The sequence below is a fragment of the Dipteris shenzhenensis genome, chromosome 14 (genome assembly GCF_047967505.1).
Source record: "Dipteris shenzhenensis isolate YYH24624 ecotype China chromosome 14, Dip_SZ_1.0, whole genome shotgun sequence".
Lineage (NCBI taxonomy): Eukaryota > Viridiplantae > Streptophyta > Polypodiopsida > Gleicheniales > Dipteridaceae > Dipteris > Dipteris shenzhenensis.
This window is the reverse complement of record NC_141609.1, coordinates 47,219,421-47,233,372: the sequence shown is the minus strand read 5'-3', so window position 1 is coordinate 47,233,372 and position 13,952 is coordinate 47,219,421.

Here is a 13,952-nt window from a genome sequence, read left to right as displayed (position 1 = left end):
TTTTATGCATTTGGCCCCCATCATAGTGTGGGGGTTAAAGGTCACTATGCCTTTACTCGGTTATGTACAATACTCAAACACATATATATATGAATGAAAAAGAAGACTAGGGTGTTCTGCACCCACCAAAACTTGTGTGGCTCTCTGTCTCTCTCTCTCCCTCTTATGTTCTTGCTTCCGTTGAGAGCACTCTCAACTGGTATCAGAGCCCGGGTGATCTAGCTGAGCGTGCGTGAATGCTTGAAGCTCAGCAGCTCTGTGGGAGGAAGAAGAAGCTCTATGGGAAGCTTTGTGGGTGACTTTACTTGCATCCGAGTGTGTAGAGACCTTGGAGGAACCTTTGGAAAAGTCACTTTGGTTTTGCGAAGTGGTTTTGAGAGCCTATTAAGTGTTTGCAAAGAAAAAGTCGTTTTTTGAGCTTTTCCCTGTTCTGTTCGATGATAGAGACTCCATATTGACTTGTAGAGGCAACTATTGCTTGCTTTTGGTGTCCACTTCACTTCAAGAGCTTGGAAACACCTTCATTCTTGAATCTGGGATCATTTCATTGGATTTCTGACTCACTGTGTCAGTTTTTGTGTTTTCCTGCCCGGGTGTTGGAACTCAAGTTTGGAGCAACCATTTGCAGATCTGTCAGTTCCAGTGGACTCAGGAGGTCCTAAAACTTCTATGTTGCTCATCATTCGCACTCTGGTGGAGTTTACAAGCAGCTCTGTTTCCAAAAACGTTTTTCAGTCCGTGTGTTGGACCTAGTGATTGAGACCACAGTGTCCAAAACCGTTTGTCCCATTGCGTTTCGGACGCCCAAAAACCCCTACCTGTCAGTTCTTATGCGATTTGGTGGAGGATTTTCAGAGTTATAGATCTCTGTGTATTCGATTTCGTCTCTCTGTTATGCATTTTTCATTCTAAGGTTTTGAAACCTTAGATTTATGCCACATGGCAGTGGATAAGTGTTGACTCCCATTTCTCACTCATCGGTTGGGATTTTGAAGTTCCGATAGAAAAGAGGTATTTGCAGATTTTCTTGCTGAGTCCGATTATGCAATGGCACCCATGTTTTGAGGCATCTCAAGTTTTATTTTCAGAAGCGGTCATTACCGTGGGACTCTGATTTCTTGAGCATACCTTATGCAGATCACTCCGGTTGCAATTTGAGCAATGTGCGCTCATTCGTGGTGTGCATTGGGTTGTAGTGGATGATTTATAGGCCATTTGGATGCATTGCGGTCCTTATTGGATGTACTAATAGGCCCAAATTGCCTTGTGGGATGCTATTTTTTATGGACGCTTTGCACATGGATGCTATTTTATGCTGAGGGATAGCTTTGACACATTGCAGGTGATGCACTGATAGTGCTATGCTCTCTTGGATGAGATATTATTAATGCATATGCCAGTGGACACGGTGTTTATGCTTGAGTCATTTGGCACTTATTGGCATTTTGGATTGCCATTGCAGTTGGCATTTTCTTTTGGGCCAGATTTGCTCATATGGATGCATAGTATATGCACATGAGTCAGATGCTTTGAGACATGAGTTTTGGTGATATTTCACTCTATTGTGGCATACACATTTGGGTGCACCTAGTATTTGGTGTGATTCTCTCTTGTAGGCACTAGCATTTGGGATTTTGCTTTATTTGCATTATGGCATCCTCTTCCATGTCTGAAAAGGAGTTTTTCAACATTAAAAATTTTGATGGGACAAACTTTTCTTTGTGGAAAGAACAGATAAGGGATGTGCTTATTCAAAAGAAGGAGATTAAACCCTTGGCAGGGATTGAAGCTAAGCTTGTAAATATGTCTGAGGATGATTGGAATGAGTTGGATGCATTAGCAAAGTCTACTATTAGACTTCATCTTGCAGAGTCAGTTTATTTCACAGTAGTAAATGAGCAGACTACGGAAGATTTGTGGAAGAAATTGTGTGCCACTTATGAAAAGGAAATTGCCTCTAATAAAGTTTACCTCATGAAGAGGTTGTTTGAGCTACAGATGAAGTAAGGGGTCTCCATTGCTTCTCACTTGAACGAACTCAATATTATTTTCAGCCAGCTTCAGGCTCAGAAGATGAATTTTGATGCGGAGACTAAGGTAATATTTCTCTTATGTTCATTGCCATCCTCATGGGATACCTTCTGTACAGCTGTCAATAACTCTGCACCTGGTGGAGTACTGAAATTTGATGATGTTGTGGGTAGCTTGTTGGCCGAGGAGATTAGACGGAAGTCTATGGATAGCAACAAGCAAGATGCAGCCTTAAATGTGCAAAGCGGCAGATCACAGTTCAGGGGGAAATCCCAAGAAAGAGGGAAGTCTCGTAGCAAATCCAGGGCATAGAACATTGAGTGTTACCACTGTGGCAAGAAGGGCCATATGAAAAAGGATTGCTACAAGCTGAAAAGAGAGCAAAAGGATAAGAAAAAGAATGCAAATCAAAAGGAAGAGAGTCTAAGGGAGGACAAAGGAAAAGTGAAGATCGAGGAGATCAATGCAGTCACACATGATAGTGACAATGACGTTCTCTTCATGTCTAGTTTATCTGCAGAGTTGCTTACCCTTTCAGATGATGCATATTCCCAGGATTGGATTTTGGATTCTGGTGCTTCATTCCATGATACTCCCCATAGGGAATGGTTCTCCACTTATGACAGTGGAAAGACAGGTTGTGTGCATCTTGGAAACGACTATGCATGTGACATAGTGGGAGTAGGTGACATAAAGTTTTCTTTTGCAAATGGGTCTGCATTTATTTTGAAACATGTGAGACATGTGCCTAAGTTGACCAAGAGTCTTCTTTCAGTGGGTCAGCTAGATGATGTTGGTTTTCACACCACTTTTGGCTTTCAGAGTTGGAAAATTTAGAAGGGCTCTATGCTTTTAACCAAGGGTGCCAAGTGTGGGACTTTGTATCCCTTACATGTATCAGGGGTATTTGATCATGTTGTTGCAATAACTGAGCAGCCAAGCACTTCTTTGTGGCATTGCAAGTTGGGGCACATGAGCCAGAATGGAATGAAACTCTTATGCTATTTGGGTTATGTATCGCATTTGAGTTTCTTTGATTTTGAATTTTGTGAGCACTGTCTCTATGGGAAGCAGACTAAATCACCCCATAAAAGAAGGGGAAAGAAAGAGTTTGAAAAGCTTGATTTGGTGCATTTAGATGTATGTGGTCCCATGCCTACACGATCATTAGGCGGGGCTGAATACTATGTGACATTCATTGATGATGCAACTAGGAAAGTGTGGGCTTATGCTATAGCTCGGAAGATGATGTGTTCCAGGTATTTCAGAAATGGCTGGCCTTGGTTGAGAATCAGTCAGGTAGAACGCTTAAATGCCTACGGGGACTGACAATGGTGGAGAGTATCTCTCTCATGACTTTCAGCATTTCTGTGATACACGTGGGATTAAGAGGGAGCTCACATCTCCTTGTACTCCAGAGCGAAATCTAGTTACAGAAAAGATGAACCGTACCATTCAATAAAGGTTGCAATGCATGCTTTCCAATGCAAGTCTTTATAGTGGTTTTTGGGCTGAGGCAATGAAGACTGTAGTGCATGTGATCGATAGATCACCTAGTAAGAGTTTGGATAGTGGTATTCCTAAAGAGGCATGGAGTGGCAAGAAGCCCTCTTACTCTCATTTGCATATATTTGGGTGTGAGGCATATGCACATGTGCAAAAAGAGCTTCGAAAGAAGCTAGATCCTAAGTCTAGGAAATGCATCTTTCTGGGTTATGGTGAAAGTGGAGAGATGGGCTATCGTCTCTGGGATCCAGAAGCAAAGAAGATCATACGCAGCCATGATGTAGTCTTCAATGAGAAGAAGATGCATAAGGCACCCATGAGGGATGTGGAAATGAGGAGAATCACTTTCCAGGATGTGAATCCACCTGCATATGTTGATAGACAGCAAGCTGTCCATGCACCAAATGTGCAAGAAATGGTACGACCAAGTACTCCCACAGGTATACAATCAAGGGTAGATGATGGATCATCTATTGGTGGAAATGATGAGCCAAATGTGGCTGATATGCAGGTGTGACAGCAAGCTGAAATGCCCTTGAGAAGATCATCTAGAGTGTCTAGACCACCTGATAGGTTTGTTCCAAGGGTAGACTATGTGATGCTTACTGATTGCAGGGAGCCTTCTTGCTACAGAGAGGCTATGGTGCACGAGGATCAATGCAAGTGGGAGTATGGTATGTAATCAGAGACGAGTTCACTTATGAAAAATAAGACTTGGGACTTGGTTTCTTTGCCACATGGAAAGAAAGCATTGCCATGTATATGGGTCTACAAAATGAAGGTCATAGGTGATGATGTGCCTAGGTACAAGGCCCGTTTGTTCGCTAAAGGGTTCAAGCAAGAGAAGGGTGTGGACTTTGATGAGATATTCTCTCTGGTTGTGAAGATGACCACACTTAGATACATGCTTGAACTAGTGCCATCAGAGGATATGGAGCTTATGTAGATGGATGTCAAGACAACTTTCTTGCATGGGGATTTGCATGAGGAAATTTACATGGTGCAGCCGGAAGGCTTTGAAGAAAAGGGCAAAGAGCATTTAGTTTGCAAGCTGAAGAAGCATCTCTATGGTCTTAAGCAAGTGCCTGGAGAATGGTATCAGAAGTTTGATGCTTTCATTCGGTCCCAGGGTTTTAGAAGGAGTGAAATTGATCACTGCCTCTACACTAAAAGGGCTAAGGATAATAGCCTGATAACCTTGGCACTATATGTGGATGATATGCTATTGGCTAGCAAGAATACTTATGAGCTAGATGCATTAAAGGCCAAGTTGCATGAGGCCTTTGATATGAAGGATTTGGGACTTGCAGGTCATATTCTTGGTATGCGCATCACGCGTGATTGGAGTAGGAAACTCCTTTGGCTTTCACAAAAAGAGTATGTTACAAAAGTATTGCAGCGCTTCAATATGGAGGGGGGGAAGGCAGTGAGTACTCCATTCAGTGAGTACTCCATTGCCTCCATATGTGAAACTGAGTCATACAGATAGTCCCAAATCAGATGAGGAAAGGGCCATGATGGCCAAGGTTCCTTATGCATTAGCAATTGGGAGTCTTATGTATGCTATGATAGCTACTAGACCAGACATTGCATTTGCAGTGGGAGTTGTTAGCCGGTATATGGCTAATCCAGGAAAGAGGCATTGGGAGGCAGTTAAGTGCATCATGAGGTACATGAAGGGTACCAAGGAGATGTGCATCTGCTTTGGTAGAGGAGACATGCGTGTACTTGGGTACACAGATTCAGACTATGCAGTAGGAGATCCACTTCTGGTTATGTGTTCACCTTTGCAGGTGGTGCAGTGTCGTGGATGTCTCGCACACAGAAGTGCATTGCTTTGTCTACCACAAAGGCCACAGAGGGTTGCAAGGAGGCTATATGGCTTGATCGGCTAGTGGGAGATTTGGGGATTCATACAGGTGTACCAACATTGCATAGTGATTCCATGAGTGCTATTCAGCTAGCATGGAATCCGGTCTTTCATACAAAGACCAAACACATTGAGGTCAGGTACCATTTCATCAAGGAGGTACTTGAGGACAAGCGCATAGAGCTTGTCAAGGTTCATACAGATGATAACCCTGCAGATATGCTGACGAAGACTCTACCTAGTCAGCGGTTTGAGTATTGTCATGTATTGATGGGCATTGGATACTATGCTCACTGGTTGTTCTCCCTTAAAGGCACATTGTCCTTTAAGTGGGAGGTTGTGGGGGTTAAAGGTCACTGTGTCTTTACCCCGATTACGTACAATACTCAAACACATATATAAATGAATGAAAAAGAAGATTAGGGTGTTCTGCACCCACCAAAACTTGTGTGGCTCTCTATCTCTCTCTCTCCCTCTTCCATTCTTGCTTCCGTTGAGAGCACTCTCACATAGCATCAAAGGGTTCCATGCTTACTTGATGCATGACGATGTAACACAATGTGATGCATGATGACACAACAAGATATGATGCATGACAATGCTACATGAAATTTGCAAATATTAGGAAGTAGTTGAAGAGGCTTAAAAATGAGACACAAAATGTGATTTTATTACATCATCGTAACAAACCTATGTACAAAAAATTGTCCTTCTATTACAATTTACTATGCCATAAGCCTTAGAGCAAGATTCATCTTTTGGATAGGCCGCATTGCCAAACTCCTCATCACAAATAAAGACTTGGAGTTCTCACATTGCATCTTCAGGTGCAAGCCTCTCGATGGGGTTTTTATGATCATCATAAGACTAATGTGCATCGAAATTTTACTCAAAAGTGCATGGTCAAGCATGCAAACACCAAAGTGAAATATGTATGGGCATCAAAGAAAAGCTTCACCATTTTGGTGATAATCCTGCTAGGGGCAAAAATGTTTGATTGTAGATTGTATCTCCCCTTTTTTGGCAAAAATCCGCAACTTTGGTGCAAGCCAATTTTTTGGGCATGGCGTTGCTCATGATACAAACTCAGTTATTGCCAATCTTATGAACTCTTGTCATGCAATTGCTTCACTTTTTTGAAAGGCTTTTGATGCTCTCGTGAAATATATTACGTCATTCCCCAAACAACAATTTTACAACAATGATGCACCAGTTGGAGTAAAGGCAAGCAAGATAATACCATTAGGCTACATGTAATCATGCTAGTCCATCAACTAAGATAGCATGGATAAGATGGTGCACATTGGCACAAAAAAAGTTAATTCTATAAAGCACGTCTCTTGAGCCTCTGATTGCATCCTTTAGTTTTTCTTTTTCTTGTGCCCTCTTCTTTGCTCCTCCAAGTGTGCATCAAAAGGACCCTTCATTAAATGGCATTTAGAGGAAATTTTGTGATAGGCTCCCACCGTGGAAGTATGGGGTGATGGCTCAAAGGGGCTCTTTTGAGGCAGCAAAACAATAACTATCATGAGCACGGGGTGAGCTATTTGCATTGCCACCTCTCTTCGGGCTTCTCGTCTATGACAACTGGTATTGCCCTTATTTGCTTGCTAGCATACCCCCACTGTTGGTAGAATTCGGGACAACCTATACACTGGACCTATAAACAGATCTAATATGTTTGCCTTGGAGGATCTGTATTGCAAAAGTCACATTTCTTATGTGACTAGCTAGCTATTGTAGCTTTTGTATAGTACCTCCAAGAACCATTCCTTTCAAGACTGTAGTGCCTCCTTAGCTTGCTTCTGTGCCATTTTGAACCTTAAGGCTAACTTCTTCTCCCAACTCTGAATTCGGTGGTTCTTATTGACTAATAATAGGAATTTACTTATATGCACATCCCATTGTTTCACCTAGATTGCACACATTTGCTCAAATTGTACATTTCCGATTTGATATTCAAGCCAAAAAAATGCATCGAACTCCCAATTGACCATGCTAACAAGCTCACAAGTTTGGACATTTTATCCTAGTATCCTCTTTGTGTGTTTATAACCTTGTCCTTGAAATTATGCAACCCATCGATGATCCCTATTATGATCTCTCTCTCTCTCTCTCTCTCTCTCTCTCTCTCTCTCTCTCTCTCTCTCTCTCTCTCTGTCTCTCTATGTCTCTCTGTCTCTCTCTCTCTGTCTCTGTCTCTGTCTCTCTCTCTCTCTCTCTCTCTCTCTCTATCTATCTATCTATCTCTCTACAAGCTATTATTTTCTCTAATAATACTCTCAAAGCACCTAGTTAACTTGCTTATTTTGCTTCATTGCCAACTATGCTTGTGCTTAGAGCTACCGGAACCTTCCATCTCGCAAAAAAACTATGTGCCAGTTGGATATAAAGTCGACATATAAAAAATCCATGTGTTACTACAACATGTGATGTACAAGATTGTGCATTATACAGAATATATGCATAGAAAAAAAGATAAAAACTAGCTCCCCTTCATGAGAGTCTAGGGACCTTACCCAAGGAGTGGTCCCATCTAGCTTTCGTGCCTTGTGAGGATAAGGACCATGAACTACTCTACAAGTAATGCTTTGGCATGGGACTAGCGATAGGAGTGGAGATATTACATCTCAAATTAAAAGTAGTTGTAGATTATCCTACAGCATGCTTATACAGATATGTTAACCCAGTGGCAACAAGGGCTAAAAGTATTATCTAGAGCAATGATGATGAGATCATTATGTGTAGAGTAGCAGCAAAGTTTCGCTTGGAATATTTTGAGCCTGAAAGACGGTATGATGAATCTTAGAGGATGAGGATAGCCAAAATTATCTCTAGAAAATATCCAATCATACTTACAAAATCAGGAGATAGAGAGAGAAATACTAAAACTAGAGAGAGATGGACTAAAAGCATACACTTTTTGAGGTCTCCCCACTTTGTGGAGGGACTCATGAGGTTTCCCCACTTTGTGTAGTGAGTAGTGAGGTTCCCCCACATTCTATAGAGACCCAAGAGGTCCCCCCAAAAAGTGGAGGGACCCTTGTGCAAGAGGTCCCCTACAAAAGAGGTCCCATCTTGGAGATACCCACGAAGTATGTAGAGACCAACATCTATAAATCTCTCTCAATGGAATGAAGCTCCCACTCTTTGTCGTTTAGTGTTCAAGCTCACTATTTTGTTAATGTGATTGATCTCCATTGCATCCATGCTCCCTTACACTATCATGTTCTAGCATGCCTTTACTCTTGCACTTTCTACCCTTGCACTCCTTACTCCCTCCTCCTTCATCCTCCTCCTCCCTTCTTCCTCTTTCCTCCTCCTCCTTCTCTCTTCCTCCTCCTCCCTTCTCCTTCCTACTTCTTCATCCCTCCTCGTCTTGCCTCCTCCTCCCCCTCCTCCTTCCCATTCCCTTATCCCTCCCCCTCAATCATTTACCCCTTGAAGTCATGAAGGAGACTAGCTCTCCACTCCTCAACCCTAGACTCCTAAACCCTGCAACCCTCTCTGAACCCTGGTCATCTTCCTCAACCTTATCCTCCTTTAAGGCCTACAACCCCCTTCTAAACCCTTAAAACTCTTATGGAGGTGAGAGCCTCTACCAATCATCATGATCAAGCTCTCTTTTTCATCGACGCACGCATGAGATCTGCTTTCCATGCTTTAGCCTACACCTCTCACTGAAATATGACCCAAGGACCTATGCTACACTTGTGAACACCTATGCTACAATGAGCGATGGCACAACTGTAGGTGACCAACACCCTTGGAACCTAGACTTGGGAGAGACAAGGACAATACTTTGGCACCGTTGTTGGGGAGGTTAATGTCTGAAGCAAAGCGAAGCACGTGTTTGCATGTGTGAAAAAGAAAAAAACCATTCAAGACACATCATTCAAGGCAAAGGAGTGCAAAAATGCTTTCAAAAAGATGAGATTTACATCCTAAACAATGTTGGCTTACATAAGCACATCAATATAGTAATCAACCCTTCAACCCCCCACATCCTATAAAAGTAACACCACCCCCCCTCATTTCTTTCCCCTCACTTTTGGAAGCCACTTCCATCTCTCCTCTATCTCAACTTCCATCAAGCCTCCATATTTTCAGTCTACCTCCATTTTCTATCTTCCACCTTCCGTCCACCATCACCACCACCACCATTTTTTCCGTCAAGGTCCTCCCCTCCATCTCTCCACCATCACTTTCCATCATGCATCCCCTCCTCCACCACTTTTTTGTCAAAACTCCCCCACCCCCCATTTCCATCACATCCACCTCAAACACTCAAGGTAATACCTCTATTTCTCCACCTCCACCATCACCATACCTCTCTCCACCTCCACCATCCCCCTACCTCTCTCTACACCACCCCTCTTCCATTTTTACTCCCTCTCCACCATCACCACCCCATTTCTTCCCTCCACTACCCCCGTCCTGTTTTTTATCTTACCCCCTCTCCATTCTCTCCTACTCTCCCCCTTCCATTCTCTCTCACTCGCCTCTTCCCCTACCCTTCTCTCTCACCATCCTTCCCCTCCTCTCTCTACACATCCATCTCTCTCTATGCACTCCACACCACCATTTGTCTCTACCCCTCCACACCCCCCCTTTATCTCCTTTCAACCACCACCTCAAGCAGTGGAGCACCCTTGGGCGCTCAATTCCTCACGTTGCATAGGCCCTTAAGCTATGTGGCACCTTGGTGGCAGAGGCGCTCAAGCACTATAGTGTACTCGAGTGTCGTGCATTGGTCACACCGCCATAGCCACCGAATGTCGTAGCCATCACCAATCCACCATCACCCGTGCGAGCCTATTGATTGCTCGACCCCTTCCGGCACAGAAAGAGGGAGAGAGATAGAGGGAACATTGGGAGAGTGGTAGTGTAAGGGGAGAGAGAGAGAGAGAGAGAGAGAGAAAGAGAGAGAGAGAGAGAGAGAGAGAGAGAGAGAGATTATAGAGAGTTAGGATCGAATTAACCCTTAGTTTAGCTATAACTAGATACTTTAGGTTAGGTTAGTTTAACCAACCCCTTTTTTATATAAAAAAGGCAAGTTAACTATAGTTAGGGACATTAGATTAGGTTAGATTAACCAACTCTCCTCAAAATAGAAAAAAAGAAAGGAAAGGGTCTTTAGATTAGTTAATTGTAGTTAGGGACATTAGATTAGGTCAGATTGACCAACTCTCCTCAAAAAAGAAAAAATGAAAGGAAAGGGACTTTTTTGAAAGATTGTCCATTTTGGTCCTTTCTTCGAGGGCCTGTATCTTGGCCGTTTGGAGGCCAATATCACCTTGTTTGAACCCATATTTCACGCATGCAAAGATCCATATCAAAAGAAAATTTTTGAATTTTGTTTGCCATCATTTTGGTTTCTATTAGTCGCCACCATGTAGGCACTAATTTTGACCTAACGATCGCATATTTTTTGCCATTTTTGGGCTATGAAGATTGAAATCAATTGTGTACTTCACTATCAGATGCACTCACTTGAAGACCACAATTGAGCATTGTGTATTCAAGACAAAGGCTAGCACTTGCCTACTTTCATGAACTTTCTTCAACCCTCCACGCTCTCCAAGAATTCAACCTCTCCCCATTCATTAGGGGAATGTTGGACTCAAAAAGGGCCTCATAAGGGGGAGATTAAGGAATTGGTTAAGTTCTTAATCCATAAGGGAAAAGGTGTTGGTAATAGAGAATTTCACGGGCATCAAAGCCCTTTGGATTTAGTGTGGATGGTGGCGATGCGCAAAGCATGCATCTAACAGCCTAAGTACATAGTCTCTTCTACATCCTTCATTGTGATCTAAGGGCATGTGATTGAAGCCACCCCTAGAGCATTGGATCACATTTAGATCCAATGGCTCCCCATTACCCTTTCAAGATATTAAATGCACACAAGCCCACATGGGTATATGACTACTGTGTGTAGGCGGTCAGAAGAGTTCTCGACAATCGATCCATCCAATTGTTCATGCCACACGCCATTGTAGAGCCGTTTGATCGGATCAAGATTGCACGATTAGGCAAGCTCCATCATGAAGCACCATATTACAATGGTTAGATCTTCTTAATATCTGATGACCCCGCATTGGGAGTCCCTAGCCGCTGCTAATTGCACCTTTAAAGCATGCATAACATATAAGCTTCGTTGGATCAAAGTACAAAAATAATCATGGAAGAAAAAACTTGGTAAATTAGAGACGCAAAAGTACAATGGATGAGGGGATCTTGTCATATTCCTTCAAGTCTTTGACACATAGCATGTTGACAGTGCTAGAGATGGCCAATCAATTGAAACTAAAGCTGCCTAGTTTCCCATGGCCTTAACTGATGAGACCTTGGAATGGTACCTAGACCTTCTCGTAGAGGAAAGAGCCACATGGGCACTACTATCCGAGCAATTCAAAAGGAGGTTCCAAATCAAAAGGTTACAAGATGACCCCGCCCTCCAACTAGGGAATATGGAAATGCAAAAAAAAAAAAAGAAGATCAGAACATTCTTGGGAAGAATGAAACGATTGATAGCCAAGTGTGTCCCCTGTCCTAATGACAAGTACCTCATTGCAAGGTTCATCTCAGAATTGAAAAAGTCCATTCACAAAGATATGAAAAAAATCAATAGCTATATGCATTTCAGTGATGCTCATGAAGCTACAATTCACATCAAGAACATCATGATTGACTCTGACATTGACAATGATGACTAGAAATCAAGTCATGGAAGCCATGGCCTTAAGGGTGAAGGAAGAAATGATGCTGGCCATACATCAAAATTTGTACTTCTCTTAGCCACCATAGAACCCAAGAAGAGAGAATGTATGGTGCCCACACTGTATGGCCAACCACATAGCCAATGATTTCCCAATCCTAAGGAATAGACTCGACCCACAAGAAGTGGCCCAACCCCCAAGGTTGTGGTGTGCCATTTACAATGTTGTAGGCCATGATGTAAATAGATGCTTCTACTATATGAGGGTTGCATAGCCCTGACCCCAACAGTACCAACATGCACCAATCCTAGTATATAGGTAGCTAGCACTCGCACCCAATGCACAAGTACCACAGCTCAATTCCATCCCTATGAGGACACAAGTGCCTCAACTATTTAGAAATCCCAATTCCCCAGAGTATCCTTGAGCCCCCAATCTTGCAACAACTCCAACCTAAAGATCTAGGACTGTAATATGAGTATGAAACAAAATATCCCATGTACTACATGGATGGTGTCAAAGGACTCATTCCAATGTATGCCAATCGAGTAAGACCAACCATATATCAAGCACATGTCAAGTGTTTTGGATGTACTCCATAAGAAAATAAAAACCATTTTATTGAATGCACGTGCTATCTTACATATTGATTAGTGAACTCCCCAGTGATTGTGAGATTGAATTTTGAAGTCTTAACAAACTTAGAAAGCGCACGTCCAATCATGGTATAAGATGTAGCATCCGATGCCAATATGATACATTGAGCGGGAATGTAGGATCATCTTTTTCCATAACTGATGCTATGAAAGTAGAATAGTTTTGTAGGTTCTACTTACTAGTTCTTTTCTCTCACGAGAAGATCTTCTAACATTTGCATTATAACTTTTTGGCATGTCAAAGTTGTCAACAATTATGGATTTTCTACTTGGCTTTACTTTGTGTGGGCACTAGGGATTGAGTATTGTCTAATCATGCTAGCAAGGTGATTCCTGGAGAAGAACCTCATCCTTTTGGAGCATTACATGTACACCCCCCCCCCTCCCCCTCCATCTGCAATACCCCTCAACATAAGAATTAAAAAATGTAATTTCAAGCCTTGTGTCTCTCAATTTCTATAATTACCCCCCCCCCTCCATCCACAATACCCCTTAACATGAGAATTAAAATATGTAATTTCAAGCCTTATGTCTCTCAATTTCTATAATTACACCCACATTAACAATGGTAAGCCAATCAATGTGCCAAGAACCAACAAGAAATCCCTTAGATGATTTCAAATTGTGAGTAGTAGTGATGGTTTAACTTGGTTTCTATCTTTAGCTAAGCATATTCCACTTGCATCAATGGAGAAATTTAGTTGATGTGTATGCTTTATATGCACGTTGTGCCAAGGCACTCATGATCCAAATTGTCTCACATGTTATTATTTTAGATTTCATGCCAACCAAAACTAATTTTTTAGCGCACACATTCTTGCAAAAGATGTAAAAATGTGAATTTTCTTTATGAAATGAGTGTTTCAACCCACTTGCTCTCAATCACTTATTTTGTTTTTTTCATGCCATGCATGCCATAATAAATAGGCTTATCATGACTCTATATTTTACTGTACATGTAATTGTAACATAAATCCCTCTCTCTCTCTCTCTCTCTCTCTCTCTCTCTCTCTCTCTCTCTCTCTCTCTCTCTCTCTCTCTCTCTCTCTCCCTCTCTGTTTTTTTTTCCAAAGAACCTCCTAGGAAAGGAGCGCCTAATTGGGCTATCCTACTATTCTCAACCTTAAGAAATGATAGCATAAAGTGTGTGATCATGCACTAAACTTGGTG